This window comes from Hyaena hyaena, unplaced genomic scaffold (assembly GCF_003009895.1).
Source record: "Hyaena hyaena isolate Hyena2069 unplaced genomic scaffold, ASM300989v1 scaffold_186, whole genome shotgun sequence".
NCBI lineage: Eukaryota > Metazoa > Chordata > Mammalia > Carnivora > Hyaenidae > Hyaena > Hyaena hyaena.
Window position 1 is genome coordinate 2003716 of NW_024080818.1, and position 20923 is coordinate 2024638.

A 20923-nucleotide genomic window follows, 5' to 3' on the forward strand; every position below is an offset into this window, starting at 1 on the left:
ACTCCTTTCATTTTTGTTTGTCTGGGAAATTTTTGATCTCTCCTATTTTGAATGACAGCTTTGCTGGATAAAGAATTCTTGGCTGCATATTTTTCCGATTCAGCACATTGCATATATCCTGCCACTCTTTCTAGCCTGCCAGGTTTCTGTGAATAGTTCTGCTGCAAACCTTATCTGTCTTCCCTTGTAGGTTAAGGATTTTTTTTTCCTTGCTGCTTTCATGATTCTTTCCTTGCCTGAGTATTTTGTGAATTTGACTATTACATGCCTTATTCATGGCCAGTTTTTGTTGAATCTATTGGGAGTCCTCTGTGCTTCCTAGATTTTGATGTCTGTGTCTTTCCCTCAGTAAAGAAAGTTTTCCACTATGATTTGCTCACATAACCCTTCTCCCCCTTTGTCTCTCTCTTCATCTTCTAGGAGCCTATGATTCTGATGTTGCTCCTTTTTAATGAGTCACTGATTTCTCTAATTCTTAAATCGTGCTCTTTTTGCCTTAGTCTCCCTCTTTTTTTCTGCTTCATTATTCTCCAGAAGTTTGTCCTCTTTATGGCTGATTAGCTGTTCTCATACATCCTTGCTGCTGTGGCATCCATTCGAAATTGCAGCTCAGTTATAGAATTTTTATTTCATCCTGTCAAGCTTTTACTTCTTTTATCTCTGCAGAAAGGGATTCTAATCTATTTTCGACCCCAGCTAGTATTTTTATTATTGTGATTCTAAATTCTGGTTAAGCCATCTTGCTTGTATTTGTGTTGGTTAAGTCCCTAGCTGTTGTTTCTTCGTGCTCTTTCTTATGGGGTGATTTCCTTTATTTCATCATTATGAAGGAAGAAAAGGAATTAATAGGGTAAAAAATTAAAATTAAAAAATTAAAACACACATACACACACATGAATGAAATAAATGATGCTATATCCTAGGTGTGTTTTGGTCTGGATGTTGAAAGGAGCTTAAAAATTAGAGAAAAAAAGAAGGAAGAAAAAAGAAAACGTTTGAAAATTTGACAAAATGAATACAAAGAAACAGAATAAAATGAAATGATGGAAGTAAAATAGAATTTGAAAATATTACAAAAAAGTAAAACATATAATAGAAAAAATTAGAGAAAAATATTTTTAACAAAAATTGAAAATAAAAATAAATTTTTTCTCTTTATTCAAGAAAAAGAAAAGAAATGAAAAGAAAAAAAAGAAAATTGAATAGATGGTCCAGGGAACAGAATGAAATATGAGTGAAATTACATCTTTTTCCCCTAGAAGTCAAACTATGAAGCACTTTATAGTCTGTAAATTAAGCAGCCAGAGTGACTTGCGTTGTTTTGGAAGAGCAAGGTTGGACCCGTTGAGCAGGGCTTAGTGTAATGGCTCCGTTTTCCACTAGTTGGCGCTGCTTAGCTTACTGGGGTGGATTGTTGTTGCGCTTGTAGGTTGTATGCGCATGCGCGGGATGGGTGAAAATGGCGACACCCATGGCGACGCCCACTTCTCTAGCGTCCGAACTCTGCTTTTCTCGATCAGCAATCCCGTACCGTTCCTTTGTCTCTGGCTTCCAACCATTCCTGGCTTTTACACTGTCTGTGACAAAGCCTTCAGGTTGCCAGGTGGCACCTCCCTCCTGAATTGTATTCCAGATGTGGCTCTGTTTTCCGACCCCTCACTCTGAGGAACTGCGGCTTTGTCCCATTCTTAACCCTCTGCGGGAGGGTCTCACTGAGAAATGGCCGGGTGCTGGCTATACCCAGAAAAATTCTCTGGACTATGCTGCTACCAATGCCTAGAGACCGTGCCTGGGTGCCAGCCCACCCAGGAGAAGTTCACGCAATCGTGTAGCAGCAGTGTTTCTGGGATTTTGGAAAATCACCACACATGTCTGGCAACAGGCTTCACCCTTAGTGACTTTGTTCCAGCACCAGCAAATGTGGTTTTTCTCCCGAGTCCACTGGGGAGTGGTTGCAGAACCTCTACCAAATGTCCTCCCCGCAGGGGAAGTGCCTCTCCCCGTGTGGTCTGAGGACACTCGGACTTTGCTCTGCTCCTCTTCGTCCTTCTCTCCAGAGCACTGCCAGGTATGGAGCTGTGGTATTTCAGACGATGCCCTATCTCTGTTTATAGCGTCTTAATGGGAATTTAAGCCCTCTTCTTTCTCCTTTCACCCTTTTTAGTTCAGTCCCTGCGGCTGTTTCTACTTTTCCACTTTGTCTCCAGCTGCTTTTGGGATGCTTTTGCCGTACTCTCCCCCATATCTGTTCTCTCTCACAAGCAAAAACAGCTTCCTGCCCTCTGCAGCATTTCTCTCCCCCAGCTCCTCTCTCCACACGTGTACCTGCTGAATTCTGTGCTTCAGGTTGTGCAGATTGTTGTGTTAATCCTCAAGTCAGTTTTCTAGGTGTGCAGGATGGTTTCGTGTAGATCTGGCTGTATTTCATGGACGTGAGATGCAAAAAACCTCCATGTTGTTCCGCCATCTTGGCTCCCCCAGGTTAAGTTTTTAACTTTTTAAACCTTTATTTAAATGTAAATTCTTTACATGTGGTAAAATGCACACAAAAATGTATAGCTCAATGAATTAAAAAAAGTTTTTTATGTTTATTTATTTTTGAGAGAGAGAGAGACAGAGCGTGAGCGAGGCAGGGGCAGAGAGGGAGAGGCATGATCAGAAGCAGGCGCCAGGCTCTGAGCTGTCAGCACAGAGTCCATCATCGGACTCAAACTCATGAACCACGAGATCATGACCTGAGCGAAGTCAGATGCTTACTTAACCAACTGAGCCGCCCAGGTGCCCCTAGCTCTGTGAATTTTTGCATATGTTTATGCACTTGTAATCACCATCTAGATCAAGATATAGGACTCCCAGCACTCAGACAACTCTCTCATGTCCTCTCCCGGACAGTATCTACCTACCACCACTACATACACCCAGAATAACTACAGTTTTGATTTCTATCACCATAGATTAGTTCTGTCTGTTTTTGAACTTCATAGAAATTGAATAATAAAGCATGCTTTCTTTGTGTCTGGTTTTTCTCACTAAACATTATGTTGTTGAATGTTGACTCCTGAAATATCAGCAGAACAATCTGTTTATTAGACAAAGCTGAATGTATTGCCTACTGCCATCCAGGAGACTACCATCTTGAAAAAGCTTTCGTTGGAGGGGGAAGGAAAAAGCTGAATTTGAGATTTTGGTTCTGGTTCGGGTGAGTGTTTTAGTGTGAAGACTTGAATAGGATTTGTAGAATTATATCATTTAGGACTGTGGGAAAAGCAAGGCAAGGATTTTTAGGTGTGAGGTTCAAAGACTTCTTAGATAGAAACTCTTGATGTTTTCTGTTGAAGAGATGATGGGTCTTTTGTTAAGTTCTGTAATGAACATTAAAGTGATTTGTGAGGGCAAGAGTATCCTGGAATAGTAAAGCTATGTTAATGAAGACTATGGAATAATAAAATCATGGTAATATAGACAGTAAGCTGTGGAGCAGTGTATGGTTTTAATCCTCCATGTCCACGTGGGGGTTGGAAGGTAGGTGGTTTGCATTTGCCATAATTTTGGTATTCATCTGTGTTGTCTTATGTAGTGGGAATTGGTTCTTGTCTTTTGCTGTATAGTGTTTCACTATTTGAAAATAATACAGTTTATTTACTCATTGATTCTATTAATGGATATTTGGGGTATTTCCAGTTTCTGTATCTTTGGAAATATGTTGCTATGACATTCTTGTACATGTTTTTTGATGCATATAGGACTCACAAGTGTTGGTTTGCTTGCTTTTGCCTTGGTAAGGACTCAAACTGCCAGTGGAGCTTCTTTTCTTGTGCTCTAGTTAGCATCCCAGGGAGCCCAGAGTTCCCCCTGGCCCAGCACCCCCCAAGGTTCAGCTCATCTCTTCATTCAAGGGATTGTCAGTCATTAGTGCAGTATATCTGGACTGACCACTATGGGCCCTGTCCTGTACAAGGTGCTGACAACACAGCTGTAAACAAGATTTTACAAGCTCTATGAGGCAGAGTCCTTGACCATGTTGCTCACCACAGTATTCTTGGCTCTTAGAATAATGCCCAGCAGGCAGCAGGTACTCAACAATCGACGGGTCAACAAATCTGGTCTGCTGACTGTTTTTGTAAATAAACTTTTGTGGAAAGACAGCCATGCTCATTTGTTTACATGGTGTTTACTGTTTCCTTCCTGCTGCAGTGGCAGAATGGGTAATTGTGAAAATAAACATATATTCCACAGAATCTAAAATATTTACTATCTAAATCTTTACTGCAAGAGTTTGCTGACCTCTAGTCTACTTGGCCATTTGCCTAGTAAAAATGATACTTCCATTACAACAGGAGAAGAATGGGTATTTTTGTTATTTTTAAGCCTATTATAGAAATTAAAAAAAAAATCTTAATAGGTAGAAAGGAAAAATGAACCTGGTTTACTTACCACCCAGCTAGAAGAATGAATACTAGGGAATATATTAGTTTCCTGGGGATACCATAACAAAGTACCACAAACTAGGTAGCTCAGAGCAATAGAAATTTATTGTCCCCCAGTTTTACAGGCCAGAAGTCTAACAACAATGTGTCAGCAAGGCCATGCTCCCACTGGAGTTGCTAGGGAAGGATTTATTTCAGCCTCTCCCCTAGCTTCTAGAAGTCTCAGGCATTCCTCTTGTAAAAGGACATCCTCTCTGTGTCTCTTCATGTAGACTTGTCTCTATGCATATCTATCTCTGTGTCCAAATTTCCCATTCTTAGGACACCAGTTGAATTGCATTAGGGCCCACCCTATTAACCTCTTGATTAACTTGATTGCCTCTGTAAAAATCATATTTCCAAATAAGGGTACATTCTGAGGTACTAGGTATTAGGACCTCAACATATCTTTCTTGAGGGGACACAATTCAACCCACAACAGAGGAACAGATAGCTGTCTCTGTCTGGGACTTCATCAGCATCTTCTAAACTAAACAGATGTCCTGTGATACCTCTTTGGAAAAAGTCTGGGAAATAGTACACACAAGACAACTCTTCCTGAAGATTCACCACACCCATTAACATTCCATAAACTCTGAGAAGTCTTCTTGTAAAGCCTGTTTAACTCAAAACTTCCCAAATTATTTAACTCTCAGACCCTAGGGCTGGAGCTTTGGAAAGAAAGTAAATAGCAGATAAGAAGGGAATCACAGATCTGGAAACATGATAAACTTGTAAAGTGACAATAGACGATAGAGGTCAGGGGAAATTTTTTTTTTTTTTTTTTACAAATAGTTTATTGTCAAATTAGTTTCCACATAACACTCAGTGCTCATCCCCACAAGTGTCCTCTCCATGCCCATCCCCCCCTCCCCCCCACATCCATCAGTCCTCAGTTTTTGTCAGCATTCAAGAGTCTCTCATGGTTTGCCTCTCTCGGTCAGGGGAAATTTTTAATGATGACCAGGAACTTAGGATGAAAGAAAAAAAATTCTCAATATAATTAGTTGCTGTCTATTCAATGGACAGAAACTCTGATGTGCTTTATCTACATCTGCTGTTCTGGAATAGCTATGCAGGGTTACCTCCCTTCTGGATCTTGCTCCAGTTCCCTTGGAGAATATTATGTGTCCTTCAAGGTCCCCAGCTCCCTAGGTTTTGTGAGGAGTGTTGATTTCCAATGTCACAATTTTGGAAAAGAAAGTTTCTACTGTAGTTGTCTTGGTCTCCAAGTGGGAGAGATCTCTGAGTGGGAGAGACCATAGAATTTCAGAAATGTAAATAACTTAATTATAAGGCATTTCATCCGTCCATAATTTAGGGTCAAAGCAGATCTCCCACCAACTCCATTTCCAAGTCCCAATGTGTTTATCGTGGGGTATGCTTATATGTGAGTGTGGGCACTGGTACGTGTAACCTACAAGCCCTTGCAAAGATTGAGAAGCAACTTCCTTCTGCATTTGCCCATGCATCCTCTTGTGCATGGGTATAGAGTTATGGGGAGCAATGACATGCCGTGGATGTGAGGCAGGCAAAGCTTGAGGTTGGAAAGAGAGAGAAATGAAATGACATTAGTAACTAGTTTCTGCAAAGGCAAGTTGGATGATTCAGTCTTTAACACCTCTGGCTAGAGGGTTGGGGTGTCCTGTGAGTCAGGTAATCTGTGAACAATTAGGCGTTTCTTTGGCCCAGGGAAGCGTCACACTGGAGGCAATGGTGAGTCTCATCTTGTATAATGAGAGAAGTATTCATGTTTACATCTTCAGGGCTCCCTGTGCAGATGAGAACATCAGGGTTTGAAAGCTTGTAGATGTGCCAGGTGGGAAAACAGCACCCAGATGTAGAGAGAAAGTATGAGGGCTGCAGAGGCCCCTTTGGCCTTCCCTGAGCACTGCACTTTTCTTGGCTCCACACCTAGTCTCCCATGACCTCTGTTTCTGTGGGTAAAGCAAACTAAATGAAATGGTTTTCATAGACCACAAGGGGTGACTCTATTTTCCTTTCTGAAGATTTATTCTTTTTTCTTTGGAAATTATTCCCCCTTTTATTATTATTTTTTTTAATTTTAAATTTTATTTGTTTATTTTGAGAAAGAGAGTATGAGTTTGAGCCGGGAGGGGGAGAGAGAGGGGGAGAGAAAGAATCCCAAGCAGGCTCCACAGTGTCAACTTGGAGCCCATTGTGGGGCTTGAACTCACAAACCATGAGATCTGACCTAAGCTGAAATCAAGTGTCAGACACTTAACCAACTGAGCCACCTAGATATCCCTCACTCCCCTTTTAATGCCTCATGGAATTAAATGGCAACTGTGCTCTTATTTTGACTTTTGTCAAAATATTTGAATAACTAAAGATCCACAGAAATTTGATTAGCTGACGAACTATGCAGAATGGGTGCTGGGTTTCACTCAAGAATCCAGGATTTGGGTTATGGCGGCTGACCTTGAAGAAGTCATTTTTTTCTCTCTGAGCCTTAGTTTCCTAATTTGCAAAGTGGAGATAATAATGTTATCTCTAACTGCCTATCAGGATTAGGATGGTCAAACTAGATCCTATATGAGATCATTGTAATCTATAAAGTTTTGTGTCATATTATTATTATTTTGTCCATGAATAAAAAGATTAGAATAGCAGTTCCATTCTATTATCACTCTCATTAATTCTTGCCTCCTCATCATCTTCTAAATCAGAGCTCTGGGATTCAGTAGCCACCCAACATGTGAAGACTTTGCAAATAATTTCTTCTTCCTTTGAACTCTGAGAACACTAGCTCAACTCTGTATGTTAAAATCATCTAGCAACTATGCACCAATATCTTTCATGAACATAGAAGTTAAGAATTCTCAACAATATAGTAGCAATCATATCTTAATAATGTATAAAAAGAATTATACATCACAACTAAGTGGGATTTAGCTCATGAATGCAAGGCAGGTTCAATTAATGTAATCTGCCACAAAAACAGACTAGAAAAGAAAAATTACATACTCATACCAATATATGGACAAAATTCAACACTTAACACTCATTCATGATAATGAAACAACTCTTATCAAACTAGGAATAGAGGAAATTTCCTCAACTTGATAAAGAATATCTACAAAAATCCACAGCTAACATCTGACTTAGGTGAGTAACTAGAATGTTTCGTGCTAAGATCAAGAACAAAGCAAGTATGTCCCCTCTCACCACTCCTTTTCAACATCATACTAGAAGTCTTAGCTAATATAGCAAAACAAGAAAATGATATAAAAGGTATACAGATTGGGAAAGTAGAAATAAGCTGGTTTTGGTTACAGCTGGCAGGATTGTCTCTGCAGGAAATCCAAAAGAATCAACAACAACAACAAAAAAAACTCCTAGAACTAATAAATGATTTTAGAAAGTTGCTCACTGATCTGTAGCAAGAAGGGCGAATTTCTGGCACATATGCTCCAAACTTACTTGTCCTGTCACCCACAGCAGACCTCACTAACCATTCACAAACTCTTTCCCAGTGAGCCTAGACATGGCCTTAGGATCCTTCTCAGCCCATCAGGCGGGCATCAATAACTGATCAGTTTGCCAAAGGAATCCCCTTTGTCATCTGTGCTTTATAGATTCACCCCATCTCCAAATCTGGGTCTGTTTTGTTGGATCTGCCTCCCCTATTCCTGCCTCCATCTCCATGACTTGAAAAGTTTGGCGTTTTCATAGGAGAGCTCTCCAACAGACTCTCTGAACAGATTCTGTGACAGCTCTTCAGGCTTTAGGACAAAGCTGTACCTTCATACTGTGCTTACAGTCTTTAGATCTCAAGCACTTTCTGCAAACATTAACTCATTTATTTAAAAAGTCTGGGGCTCTAAGGACTAATGAGATAATGCTGATGAAACACTCTGTGTTCCCAAGATGAAAGACAGCAGGCTATTCACGTAAAAGGCATTTTTAGAGGCTACTGAAAACTCTCACAGGGGTTGGCTGCCTTTTTTGCTTTGCTGTGAGTATCATTTAAGGCCAGGAGACAAGGCCGCACTACTGTTCTTCAGAGAAGGCTCGGTGATGTGGGAGGGGTAGCGGTGAGACCAGCTTGGTAGCACTCCTGCATCTATCATTTTCTAGTTTTATTATCTTAAGCAAGTTTCTTAGTGTCTCTTAGCTCCTCTTCCCTCCTATGTCCAGTGGGAATGGTAACATATGGCTCAGATACTGTATGTGAGAATAGACACTTGATGTCAGCTCTTCTAAGGAGGTGGGCCAGCTTGGGCTGATTTTATAGAGCCACGTATGCAGTATATTTGCACTTTAGTAAGAGGAAATGTAGAGGACGGCAATGATTAAGAATCCGGAAAAGAGCCTTTCTCTAACACGAGGATTAGGAGCACATACATCTTTTAAAAATTTCCTTTATTGATCTATAATTAAAAACAAGATCTATGATGAGTCCAGCATGGCTCCAGAAGTCAAGTTGTATCTGTTCAGACAGTCAACCTCTCTATTCAAAACATATTAAGTGGTTACTCCACACCAAGCTAAATAATGAGGATGAAAAACAAAGCTGTCATTTCCTCAATGTGTGAGAAGAAACCCTTGCTACAAAATACAGATAACACATTTCACCAATTTTAAGATGCATATTTTCCTCACCCTGTAGCATACCTGAAATTGGAGTGCATCTTAGAACCGAAGACACATCATAGTTAAAGTAACAGCACTTCCCTCTTGTCTTAATGTATCATAGAATGAATGGAGCATCTTGCAACTGATGACATTAGATTCAGTGAAATACAGCAATAGCTGTCTCTCAGGACTGTTTGAGGGTTAAAGGGGGGTAGACTGGGAAAGCACCTATATTTATGATTTACTGCTGCATAGCAGATTATCCCAACATTTAGCAGCTTAAAGCAATAAAATTTTCTCCCCCTCATGGTTCCTGTGTCCAAGAATCCAGGAGCAGTTTAACTCAGGTTCTAGGTCAGGGTTGCTCATGAGGCTGCAAAGGGAACTGAGTCCACTGTCCTGTGAGGTTTGACTAGGTATGGAGGATCCACTTCCAGGATCACTCATGAGGCTCTCAGCTCCATGGAGGCTTTCGTTCCTGCAGTGTAGCCTTCTCTATTGAGCTGCTTACGACAAGGCATCCGGCTGATCCTAGAGTCAGTGCTGTGTGTGTGTGTGTGTGTGTGTGTGTGTGTGTGTGTGAGAGAGAGAGAGAGAGAGAGAGAGAGAGAGAAGGCCCAAGGGAAAGATGGAAGCTAGGCTTTTATACCTATTCTTGGAAGTTACATACTGTCTCTTCTGCTATTGTCTCTTGGCCACACAGACCAACCCTGGTACACGATAGGAGGGCGAGGAACACTGGGTGCCATCTTGGAGACTGACTATCATAGTAGCCTGGTAGTATCTTCAGAAATGGAGATACAGAGTAGTTTTGCAGAAAGAGCACTACACTGGGAGTCAGGGCCCTCAGTCCCAGGTTGCCCCTGACTTGATTAAGTTCACTCTCTTCTCGATGCACATGACATTAGACCAGACCATGTATAAGCAGATTATGGTAAAAACATGCACAGAGCTGGAAGTGGAGATAATTGGAAGGATAAAACACCTCTGAGGGAGTTGGATATATTTCCTATCATGAAGATATTATATTACAGATCTATAACTTCGTTGAAAAATAAAAATGATAGGATGAAAATATATTTGGTATTATTTTATTGCAGCCCTGTAAGAGGAGTTGATCTTTCTTGTATCTCTTCACTTTTCTACTGAGAGAAGTGCAAGTTACGTTTCCTAATACGCCAGGGTACAAAATAGCTTTGTTAACTTCCCAGGGGAGTTTTTCCTTAGGAGGATACACATCAATTTAAACCATAGAAGACATATAAGTAAAGGCTGAGTAGCTCAGATCGTCCAGGGAAAGATGAAACAGAGAGGCCCTTTATGTTTGGGAAGTTGAGGAGGGAGGGAATGGGTGGTGGAAATAACACGGCGACTCCACCTCTTGGGGATCACTGGAGCCAAAGGACTGCGAGAATTCTGTAGACAGTGGAATCCATTCCGACTCAGAGCTTCAGGGCCAGCTCTTCGTGCACAGAAACTAAAAGAGCTGGGATGAAAGGGCGGCCACATGGGAGCCTCTGACAGAGCGAGGTGCCGGAGGAGGGCACTGTCCCTGAAAACCCCTTGTGGCTCCTTCAGAATCGAGCATGCTGACGGCTCCTCACAGCAGAGCAAGCGTTTTAAGGCGAACCAACCGATCTTCAACAGCGACACCATGTGGCTGAGAGAAGTAAAGACAGCACTGGACTTGAAAGATCCTTGGTCAGCCTACGCCCAGAGAACACCAAGAGAGGGTGTATGTAGGTCAGGAGGAAAACTGACCTTTTTATTACCAGGCTAGGTAAGGGCTACCGCGATTTTGTTCCGCATTGGTACTTTGAGTTTGAGGAGCAGTTCATACTAGTTAAATACATTCTATGATAAATGTTATGAATAGATTTCTGGAACTCTGTAACTACAGCGTTTTGACTTTTGGAGGTTTTGCTGGAGCCCCTGAGCATCACACTGCAGACTACTGAACATAAAGATTATTTAGTTTCCTCTTTCACTGCATGGTGTATCAACTTGTTTTTTGAAAAGGAAGAGGGAGAATGGAAGACTCAAGTTTTGAATTTCAAATGAAATTACACTGGGGTCATTACATTTTTTTCTAAGGTACCTTTCAGCTCAAATGTCTATAGTTTTATGGAACCGTTTAATGCTTAAGAGTCTCCTGGAAAAGTTATTCATGCTACTCATGAATTTCCAGCAGAATAGCACAGTATTGGTTTCTTAAAGCATTTATTTGTAAATATATTAGGAATAAGACTAAGTTAACTAGTCAAATGGGTATAGTCCATGGCTATAGACTTGGCTTAGAGTGTCATTCATTCAAACAAATAGGTAATATGTGAGCCCCACTGTGTGTCAGGCATTGTTCTGGTCATGGAAGACAGAATGGGTATAGAACAGAACATGGCATTTCCCTCAAGGAACTTTCCTGGCTAGAGAGACTCACAAGATGCTTTAAGAGCAGAGAGGAGGAAGATATGAGCCAGTCTCAGTTACCAGCACTGATTTTGAGGAACATAAAGGCACAGATGAATGCCAACAACCAAGCACAGAACCAGCCCATGAAATCAATAATTTACATGTAGGCAGAGCTGCTCAGAAGTTGTGGTTGAGTATTGGAATCAAGACCACTTGGGTTTGAATCCCAATTCCACCACTTAGCAGCTATGTGATTTGGGGCATGTCACTAAAGTGCCAAGTACCCCTAGTTTCTTACCTGTGAACTGGAGAGAATACCTGCCTCAGGAGGGGTTTAAATTAGATAATACTGGTAAAGTGTAATGTTAGCAGCATTGCTGTATAAATTGAGCTTGATTTTAATAATAATAATATCAAAATTTTGTAGACCAATCAGATCATCAGTGCATTGTTATTATATTCAAATCAATAATTGACCCATTTAATGAAGACTTGCTGGTTTAGACCAGATGAGATTTGCCATGTTTCTCTAATTCTCTTGATCTTGACCTTGGCTGTATAATCAGAATCACTTAGAGGATCTTAAAGCTGATGTCTAGACTTTCAACCCCAGAGTCTGATGCGGTCAGTCTGGAGTATGCTTTGAGCCTCAGGATTTTTAATCATGAACTAATGTGCAGCCAAGGTTGAGACCCACTGGTCTAGCTGAATATGAAAAGTGAGCCGACCTGTACTTGGGTCACAGGCAACCAAGGCAGTTACTGATGATTTTCCCCTTATATACCTGCATTCTGAGTTAGAAGTTGTCTTGGAAACAACCAGTGGGAGAGGGTTTAGCACCTCTACCAACCGGTGCTAAAAATTGACAGAAGTACCTGTACTTCTACCCGCATGAGGCATCAGTTAGTACCTATGGTACCAGGACATGTTCCTCAGCCAGCAGCTGTGGGAAGCCTGGAATAGCGGGAGTTAGAAAGGTGGATTTCAGGGACAGCTTTGCTACAGCGCAGCCAAGAGACTATTGACAAATCTTCTGCCTGCCCCATCTCGGTTTTGTTGTCTCTGTCTGTTTATGGAGATGAGAGTATTCTTCCCGCATGCCCATAGACCTGTTCTTGGGCCCGTGAGTTATGTTGGCGAAGCACCTTGCAAACCATAGAATACTATATGAATGAAATAAAATACCCAGTAAAGATTAGACATTGTAGTTTTCGAAACTAAAAACTGCAGTTTTGCTCTAGTTCTCTTGATAGATTCTTTCTCTCGATTTTGCTCTAATTCTCTGCTGTCCAGAGCTAGATACCTTGTACAAAGCTGTGATGATTGAGACTATCTTCTATAGCAATTCTATGTCCTGGGTTTCACAAAAGCAAAACAGCAGTGAACCCTATTTTCTATCCTAATCAATAGTTCATCATGATAAACCTTTTGCAAAACACCATCTAAGGTGTGGGCCTATAGGGTAAAATGACTCCTTTTTTGTGGAGAAATAATTACTGTAATGAGTTTTTGTTATGTGTGAAGCTCAATAAAGGAAATCTAATTCAAAATGGATTCAGAGGCCAGCAGGTGGAGCTCTCACACCAAACCACTGGCTGCAGCCCTTGTAGTCCCAACCAGAAGAAACCTATACTTTACAACCCTAGCGGCAAGGAAGATTTTCTCCTTAGGTAGCAACAGCCAAGCCAATGAGAGACTGCCACAATTCAGCCAATGAGAAGCCACTACCCTTTGAACTCCCAGTTTACTCCAATGAACTTTTTGTTCACAGCAGCCTCTCCCAATCCCCCCACTTGCCTCTATAGAAGAACATTCCTCTCCTTTGTTCTCTGAACTTGGCGTATGGTTTTGGCATAGCTTGCATGTCCTGAGTGAAATTCTCTGCTATTCCCAAATAAACCCATTTTTGCTGGTAAAATAACTATTTTATTCTAAAAGTTAAAATATGCAAATATAAAGCACTTGGGGTCATGAGATTTTATTGAAGATAAAAAGTAACCAGAATTCAAATTAAGGCTTCTAATTAGTAGTGTAAATTATCAACATAAATTAGTGAGGGTTTTTTTGTTTTGGATTAGTTTTGTTGTTTTGTTTTTTTTTTTAAGCAGAATTATTTACTTCCAGGTTATGGAGACGTTAAAGAACATTTATTTTTGTTAAGAAACAGAATTCAACTAAGTAAATTTTAAAGTTCTTACTAACTTTATTCAGAGATTCATGAATCTGGCAGCACCCAAGCTACCAAATAAAAAGGAGCCCCAAGAAGTTGTACAATTCCAGAGGGTTTATAGACCAAGTGAGCAGGAACAAGAAGTTATACTGGGCAAAAGCAGACTGATTATTGATTGCAAGGTTATCTTCCTTACAGCAAAGGGAAGTCTTGGATCTGGGTCAGGTTAGCTGTGCTGAGCAGAGAAGCACTGATTGGTTGCCCTGGGCCTTTCTTTCTTGGGAGAGCTGAACCTGGAAACTTAGTTAAAAGTTTTGGTTTGCTGACATTAGACATAATGTGAGTGACTCCATGTTGAGCCCAAACTCGTTACATTAACACCTTCCTAAATCTGATTTGGACTGCCCAGCAAATGTGCATTATTGTATGTTCTTCCAGAGCTGTGTGCGCTGTGTTGTGAGCAGCTAGGTGCCGACGTGGAGCTGGTCGGTAGGGACCACTGGAGAAATCTGCAGGCTGATCTCTTCATCTCATGCTGCAGGAAAAGGCTACATGGAAAAGGCAACTTTTCTAAGGAAAAGTTAAAAGTATGTTGAGAGGCAGCCTAAAGTACAGATTCCATCTAGAGTCGTATTGCCCAGTTTGAATCCCAGCTTCAATTTTGCCAACTGTGTGACTTCAGGCAAGTAATTTAACCTCTCTGCCTCAGTTTCATCTTCCATTAGATAGCGATAACAGCAATAATGACATCATTAGGTTGTTATAAAGAGTAAATGAGTTAATATTGGTAAAATGCTTAAAACAGTAGCTGGGGCATAATAAACATCATGTAAGTGTTAAGTAAAATGTACTTTTTAACCCAGTGTTATAGCATCTATAATTTACTCTAAGGCACATTGGTATAGACAAACTATAGGAGTATAAATAAACTTTAATCTACAAATTAACAATAAAATGCCTAATTTGAGAGTCTACTTTCTGAAGATGGTTAGAACAGAGCTTCGAATATTGCTAGATAAATCTATACCAGAACGTGAGCAGTTTGATTTATTGTTAAGAAAAAAATAGCGGGGTGCCTGAGTAGCTCAGTTGGTTAAGCTTCTAACTTTGTCTCAGGTCATGATCTTGTGGTTCCTGAATTCAAGCCCTGCATCAGGCTCTGTGCTGACAGCTCAGAGCCTGGAGCCTGCTTCAGATTCTGTGTCAACTTCTCTCTCTGCTCCTCTCCTGCTCATGCTCCCTCTGTCTCTCAAAAAGAGGTAAACATTTAAATTTTTTTTTTATGTTTTATTTATATCTAGGAGAGAGAGAGAGAGCGTGAGCAGGGGAGGGTCAGAGAGAGAGGGAGTCACAGACTGAAATAGGCTCCAGGCTCCAAGCCAGCAGTCAGCACAGAGCCCGACGCGGGGCTCGAACCCAGGAATGGCGAGATCATGACCTAAGTGAAAGTCGGACGCTTAACTGACTAAGCCACCCAGGTGCCCCAAACATTTAAAAAGAGAAAAAAGAAAAAATGGCAAATGATGGTAATAGCAAAAAAGCAATTTGTTGAATAATATGCTTCATACTCTGTCATTTACTGAAAAGCACATTTATTCATTCAACATACATTTATTAAGAATCCACTATGTGGCAAGCACAGTGAGAGACGTGAGATACATATTTGTCTAAGATGGATGTAAAGCCTGCCCTTTGGAGCTTCAAGATGAGACCTGAAGGATGAGGTGGTGCCCACCAGCCAAGGCAGGTGGGGATAGAGTTCCAGGCAGTGGGAGCAGCAAGGACAGGACCTGGAAGCAGAACACTCCGCAGGTTTGGGCAACTGAAGGGCAACTTGGGTGGTTGATTAGTGGTGCGCGAGAGGATAGCAAGCAGCAGATGACTCCCTGGGCATGTTTTACTCGATCCTCCTGAAGCACTGGGCCAATTGCACCTTGAAATTGTATCCCCTCAATTTCCATGTTGCCTCTACCACTTGATTTTTTTCCCACTAGGTTGAATAGTTTTCCCAAATTCATATCTACTCAGAGCCTCAGAATATGACCTTACTTGGAAATAGGGTCTTTGCTGATGTAATTAGGCAAATGATTAGTTAGATGGATTAGAGTAGGCCCTAATTCCAAGGATGGGGGGGTTCTTATAAGAAGCCCATGGGAAGACACACAGAGGGATGAAGGCATGTTATTATAGAGCCGAGATTGGAGTGATGCAGCATGAGCCAAGGACTGCCAAGAATTGCTACCACCACCATCACCACTGGCGTATAGGCCTGGAACAGAGTCTCCCTCAGAACCTCCAAGGAACCAAACTTGCTGGCACCTGAATTCAGACCTCTAGTTTCCTAAACTAGGAGACAATAAGTTTCTGTTGTTTTATACCATCTGGTTTGTGGTAATTTGTTATGGCAGCCTTAGAAAACTAACATACATCCCTTCAGCTGTACATTCTTAGTCCTTTTTCTGGTTTCTTCTTCCCATTCATACCCTTAGTGTGATACAAGACTTCTATCCTTGTTGATACTCACTTCTTATATCCTGTCCTTGGCACCTCTTGGCAAAGAGCCTTACTCTCCATCCAAGGCAAACAGGAAAGAAGTTTGGGAGTTAGCCAGTAGGGTTTCCTCTATTTTAGTTTCCACATTCAGTTAGCCACCAAGTCCCATGGACACTGCACTCTTTCTAAAAATTATTTTTCAAGAAGAATGGGTAATACCTTTATATGATTTTAAAAGATATAGCATGAATAGATAAACACACAGACCAGTGAAAGAGTAGACATTCCAAAATAGACTCAAGCATATATGGAAATTTATTAAATAATAAAGGTGATCACTAGAAAAAATATTAAAACTTAAAAAACTGGTGTAAGGGGGAGCCTGGGTGGCTCAGTCAGTTAAGTGTCTGACTTTCGTTCAGGTCATAATCTCATGGTTTGTGGGTTTGGTCCCCGTGTCAGGCTCTGTGCTGACAGCTCAGAGACTGGAGCCTGCTTCAGATTCTGTGTCTCCCTCTCTCTCTTCCCTTCTCCCTCTTGCTCTCTGTCTATATATCTCAAAAATAAACAAACATTTAAAAAAGTGTTTTTAATGCTGTAGGGACAACTGAATAGCCATTTCAAAAAAAGATAAAACTAGATCTTTGTCTCATACCATGGACCAGAATAAATTCCAAACGAATCAGTAATCTAAATGAAAGAAAGAAAAAAGGATGAGAGTACTAAGAAAACATAACTGGGTTTGGAAAGAACTTCTTAAAGCTATAAAACAAGATCCCAAAGCAACAATAGAAAATCTTGATAAATTCAACTACATAAAAATAAATTTTTTTGGCATAAAACATCACAAGGAAAGGCAAAAGGCAAATGACAAATTGGAGGAAAATATTTGCCACTTATATTGGGACTAATCTTTTTAATATATAAAGAATGCCTAAAAATATAAAAGAATGAAATGTACAACCTGATAGAAAAATGGACAAAATCATAAACAGACAATTTGGAAAAGGGATATACAGTTGACTCCTTTTTTTTAAATGACTAATTATTTTTGAGAGCAAGGGAGACAGAGTATGAGAGGGGAGGGGCAGAGAGAGGGAGACACAGAATCTGAAGCAGGTTCCAGGCTCCACACTATCAGCACAGAGGCCTCCATGGGGCTCGAACCAATGGTCTGCAAGATTATGACCTGAGCTGAAGTCCCATGCTTAACTGACTAAACAACCCAGCCACCCCATAGTTGACTCTTAAACATGTAAAACGATGTTGAAATTTACTTATAATAAATGCAAATTAAATATATACAAATATATCATTTCTTACCTATCAAACTGACAACAATTCAAAAGCTTGGCAACATACTCTGTTGGTGAGGCTATGGAGAAATAAACACTGTCATACAATGCCAGTGGGAATGCAAAATGATACAGTCCCTAGTGAAGGGAATTGGGTAATACTTAAAAATAATGATGTATTTACCCAGCAAAACCACTTCTAGGAAATTGCCTTGAAAGGAACTTCTACAAATATGAAAGAATGTATGGGGCACCTGGGTGGCTCAGTTGGTTAAGCCTCCGACTTTGGCTCAGGTTCGGGTCCCATGTTGGGCTCACTGCTAACATCTCAGAGCCTAGATCCTGCTTCAGATTCTGTGTCCCCCTCTCTGTCTGCCCCTCCCCTACCAGTGCTCAATTTCTCTCTCAAAATAAACAGACATTAAGAAAAACTTAAAAAAATGAAATATGTATGTACAATATTCCTCATTACAGTATGATTTCTAATAGTAAGATAGTGGACACAATCCACACGACCACTAATAAATTAAACTGTGGTACAGCTACAGGAGTACCATGCAGTCACAATAAAAAAATACAAAATACTTCTATCAACTGATAGGAGTGATTTCCAGGATTATATTATTAAGTGAAAAAAATGAGGTGTAAAAAATAAGGGAAGATTATATATATATATATATACTTATTTTCTGCAAAAAAAAAAAAAAGAAATACAGGAAGGATAAAACAGAGGCTGATGAAAATATCTGCTTCTGGGGACGGTGGGAACAGAGTGAAGGAAAGGGATGAGAGTGGCACTTCTTTCCCTTTTATATTGTTTTGAGTTTTGAACCACATAAGAGTGGTCCATAAAAACAATTTAATAAAATGTAATAAAAAGATTTTAAAAATCAAAACCTAAAATCAAATATAAAAAGAAGCAAATGAATCTCTATCAAATTATCAAGTTTCCTTTGCAGTCCCTTTTGTCCTTAGAATGTATCTTAGTAAAGATATACAGAAGACTGTTCAAGGTGACTTGAATTACGCTGTTCGGTACTATACTGTACCATGATTGCCTATCTCTGGTGTTCTTAATTATAAAGAAAAAAGGAGATTGCAAAGAATCTAAACTCTACTTCATAGATTTAAAGTAACATTAGAATTGAGATTCTCAAGCTGCTTTACATATACAATATTGTAGAATACAGCAAAAAAAGTAAATATGTGAATGCAATTAGGAGCCAAGACTTTCAGAGTGATCATGTAGAATAGTCTTGGTCTCAGAAGATGCCTACTGAAGTTCTTCCAGTGAAGTTTCATGATGTAAAACTTTCTTTTAAATGATTCAGAAAAAAAAAAAGCATGTAAGAAACAGAGCAAAGAGAAAAATATGAGCAATTGCTGAATCTAGCTGAAGAATAGTGATCTTTGTATATTTCTAATTGTTTCAATTTTTCTAAGTTCAAAATTGCAATAAAAATTTTAGGATAGGCAATATATCTCATTGGCATTTTATAAAACACATGTTTTGCTATGAACTCTAATCAGAAATGCATCACTTATAGCAATAAAAATAAGCTAGATTTTTGCTTCAGTAAGAATCAGCAGCAAAATATCACGGACTTAGAAAATCAAAGGTCTGTTTCTTGCTCATGCTACCTACCCATCACCCAGTCTATGCAAGAGGAGAAAGAGAGCTGCCAAAGTTCTCCCACAAATAATGAAATGCTTGACTAGAAATGACACACACAACTTGTTAATCACATGGCCTAGCTCACCCTGATGGGGAGTGAGACATTGGGCAATATCTGATGAACGCTATAAATGATAATCACCTTGCTCGTTCACTGTGTTTCATGCCACAGTAAACACTGATAGATGTGAGAAGTTGATACAGTGTAGAACTAAGAACACAGATCCTGCAGCCATATCACCAGTTACTAGATCAATCACTTGCTAGCTAGTCTTGAGCAAATTACTTGCTCTCTTTGTGCCTCAGTTTTTTCAGGTGTAAAAATTGGGTCTAATAATAAGTAACTGAGGAAACGTTAGGTAAGTTAACATAGTTAAAGTGTTTAGAACAATGGCTGGCATATCACTATCATCAACAGCATTATTATTTTATAGTATGGAACTCAGTATAATGCATTAAAAGAATTTCTCAGTATCCCTCCTCCAAATCAAACAGCACAAAGATTTATAGTGAAAAGTGAGCTTCTCTCTCACATCCGAGCCTCATCAACCAGTTTTTCTCCCCAGATATGATTGTTACCAGCTGTGGCATTTAGGAATTTATTGCCTTCCATCTCCCAGCTCCCCATCATCTCTCTGCTTCTGATAAATGAAGCCTCTTTCCTTGACTCCTGACAGAATGTTAAGCTTGGCCAGTAGAGGACACTGGTGGGACTCTGGAGGAAAGAAGGGCTTCCTGGGTCTGGTGGGTTTTCTGTTCTTGCACCTGTGGCTGGGCAGGTGTGTGGGAGACCCGGTGATGGCGGGGACCCCAGGTGGCTTCCCCAGGGCCGGTTCAGCAACACTCCTGTAAGCAGTTTGTTTCCTGGCAGGTTTCTGCCACAGCCAGTTAGTCACCCAGCCAGCTTCCCATCCAGTTCAACAGCATGCCCTATGGCAGTTTCCCCAAAAATTCCCTCAGTAACCCCAAGCAATGACTTCTTTCCTACCAGCCTCAGATGACTGGCTCCTCACTGGAGGTATTTCCAGCTTGTCAGCCCTGGCCTGTCAACCATGAACCAGCTCTGACTGGAGACAACCCAGCAAAATATTGCACCATGCCAGGGAAGGGGCTTCTTCCTCTCCAAGGAGGTCTGGGTCAAGCCTTGAGGCTCCTCCACTTTCAATTCCTTCCTTTCTTGGGTGCTCTATCTTAGCATAAGGTGTTCTTCAGAGTTCCCTTAGTATTGTTTAGTAAATTATCTTTAAATAACCCCTCTTTTTTTCTTCTTTTCAAGAACAATTTTGTGATTTCTTCAGAAGATTGGCTTCCAGATCACTGTGGACAAGACCCAAGATGCAGTCCTCAGCAGAACCACATGGACAGGTGAGATGGCCAAATTTTATTCTCAGAAAGGATCAGAAATGAAAGTGCTCTGATTTCCCTAAAGCCCTGTTTCAATAGCGAGGAGGGTGTAACTCTCACATTGAAAAGCAAGTCGTTTCAAGAAAAAAATTCCACTATAGGGTAGTTCTATAATGTATACAATTATGTTATACAAATTCAATGATAGCCGTCCAGCAGAATAAAATAACAATCATAACATAATAATGAGAAAAAAGATAGGATAAATGGATGAAAGTGCCAGGCAAGCTTTCACCTGTCATTCTTCTCCCAGCGTGGACCTGGGGTTCATTCAGTAAGCCTCTGCTCCTGAGTGCCTCTGTGCCCCAAGCATGAGTCCAGTGCTTAAATATCTACTGTTTTCATAGAATACAGCTTCTAACAGCTGGCCAGCTTCTTCATCTGGTGTTCAGCTGAACAAAGGACAAACTTC

The 20923-nt window shown here is 40.4% G+C and overlaps 1 protein-coding gene across 2 annotated transcripts in view; it reads left to right on the forward strand.

Moving 5' to 3' along the window:
* Positions 1 to 20387: 20387 nt before the first annotated feature.
* Positions 20388 to 20923, forward strand: part of TM4SF18 (transmembrane 4 L six family member 18) — a 40400-nt gene continuing 39864 nt past the window's right edge. For both annotated transcript variants that reach the window (XM_039240981.1, XM_039240982.1), the window contains exon 1: positions 20388 to 20472. The gene's annotated coding sequence lies outside the window, so the exon portion shown is untranslated. The remainder of the gene's footprint in view (positions 20473 to 20923) is intronic.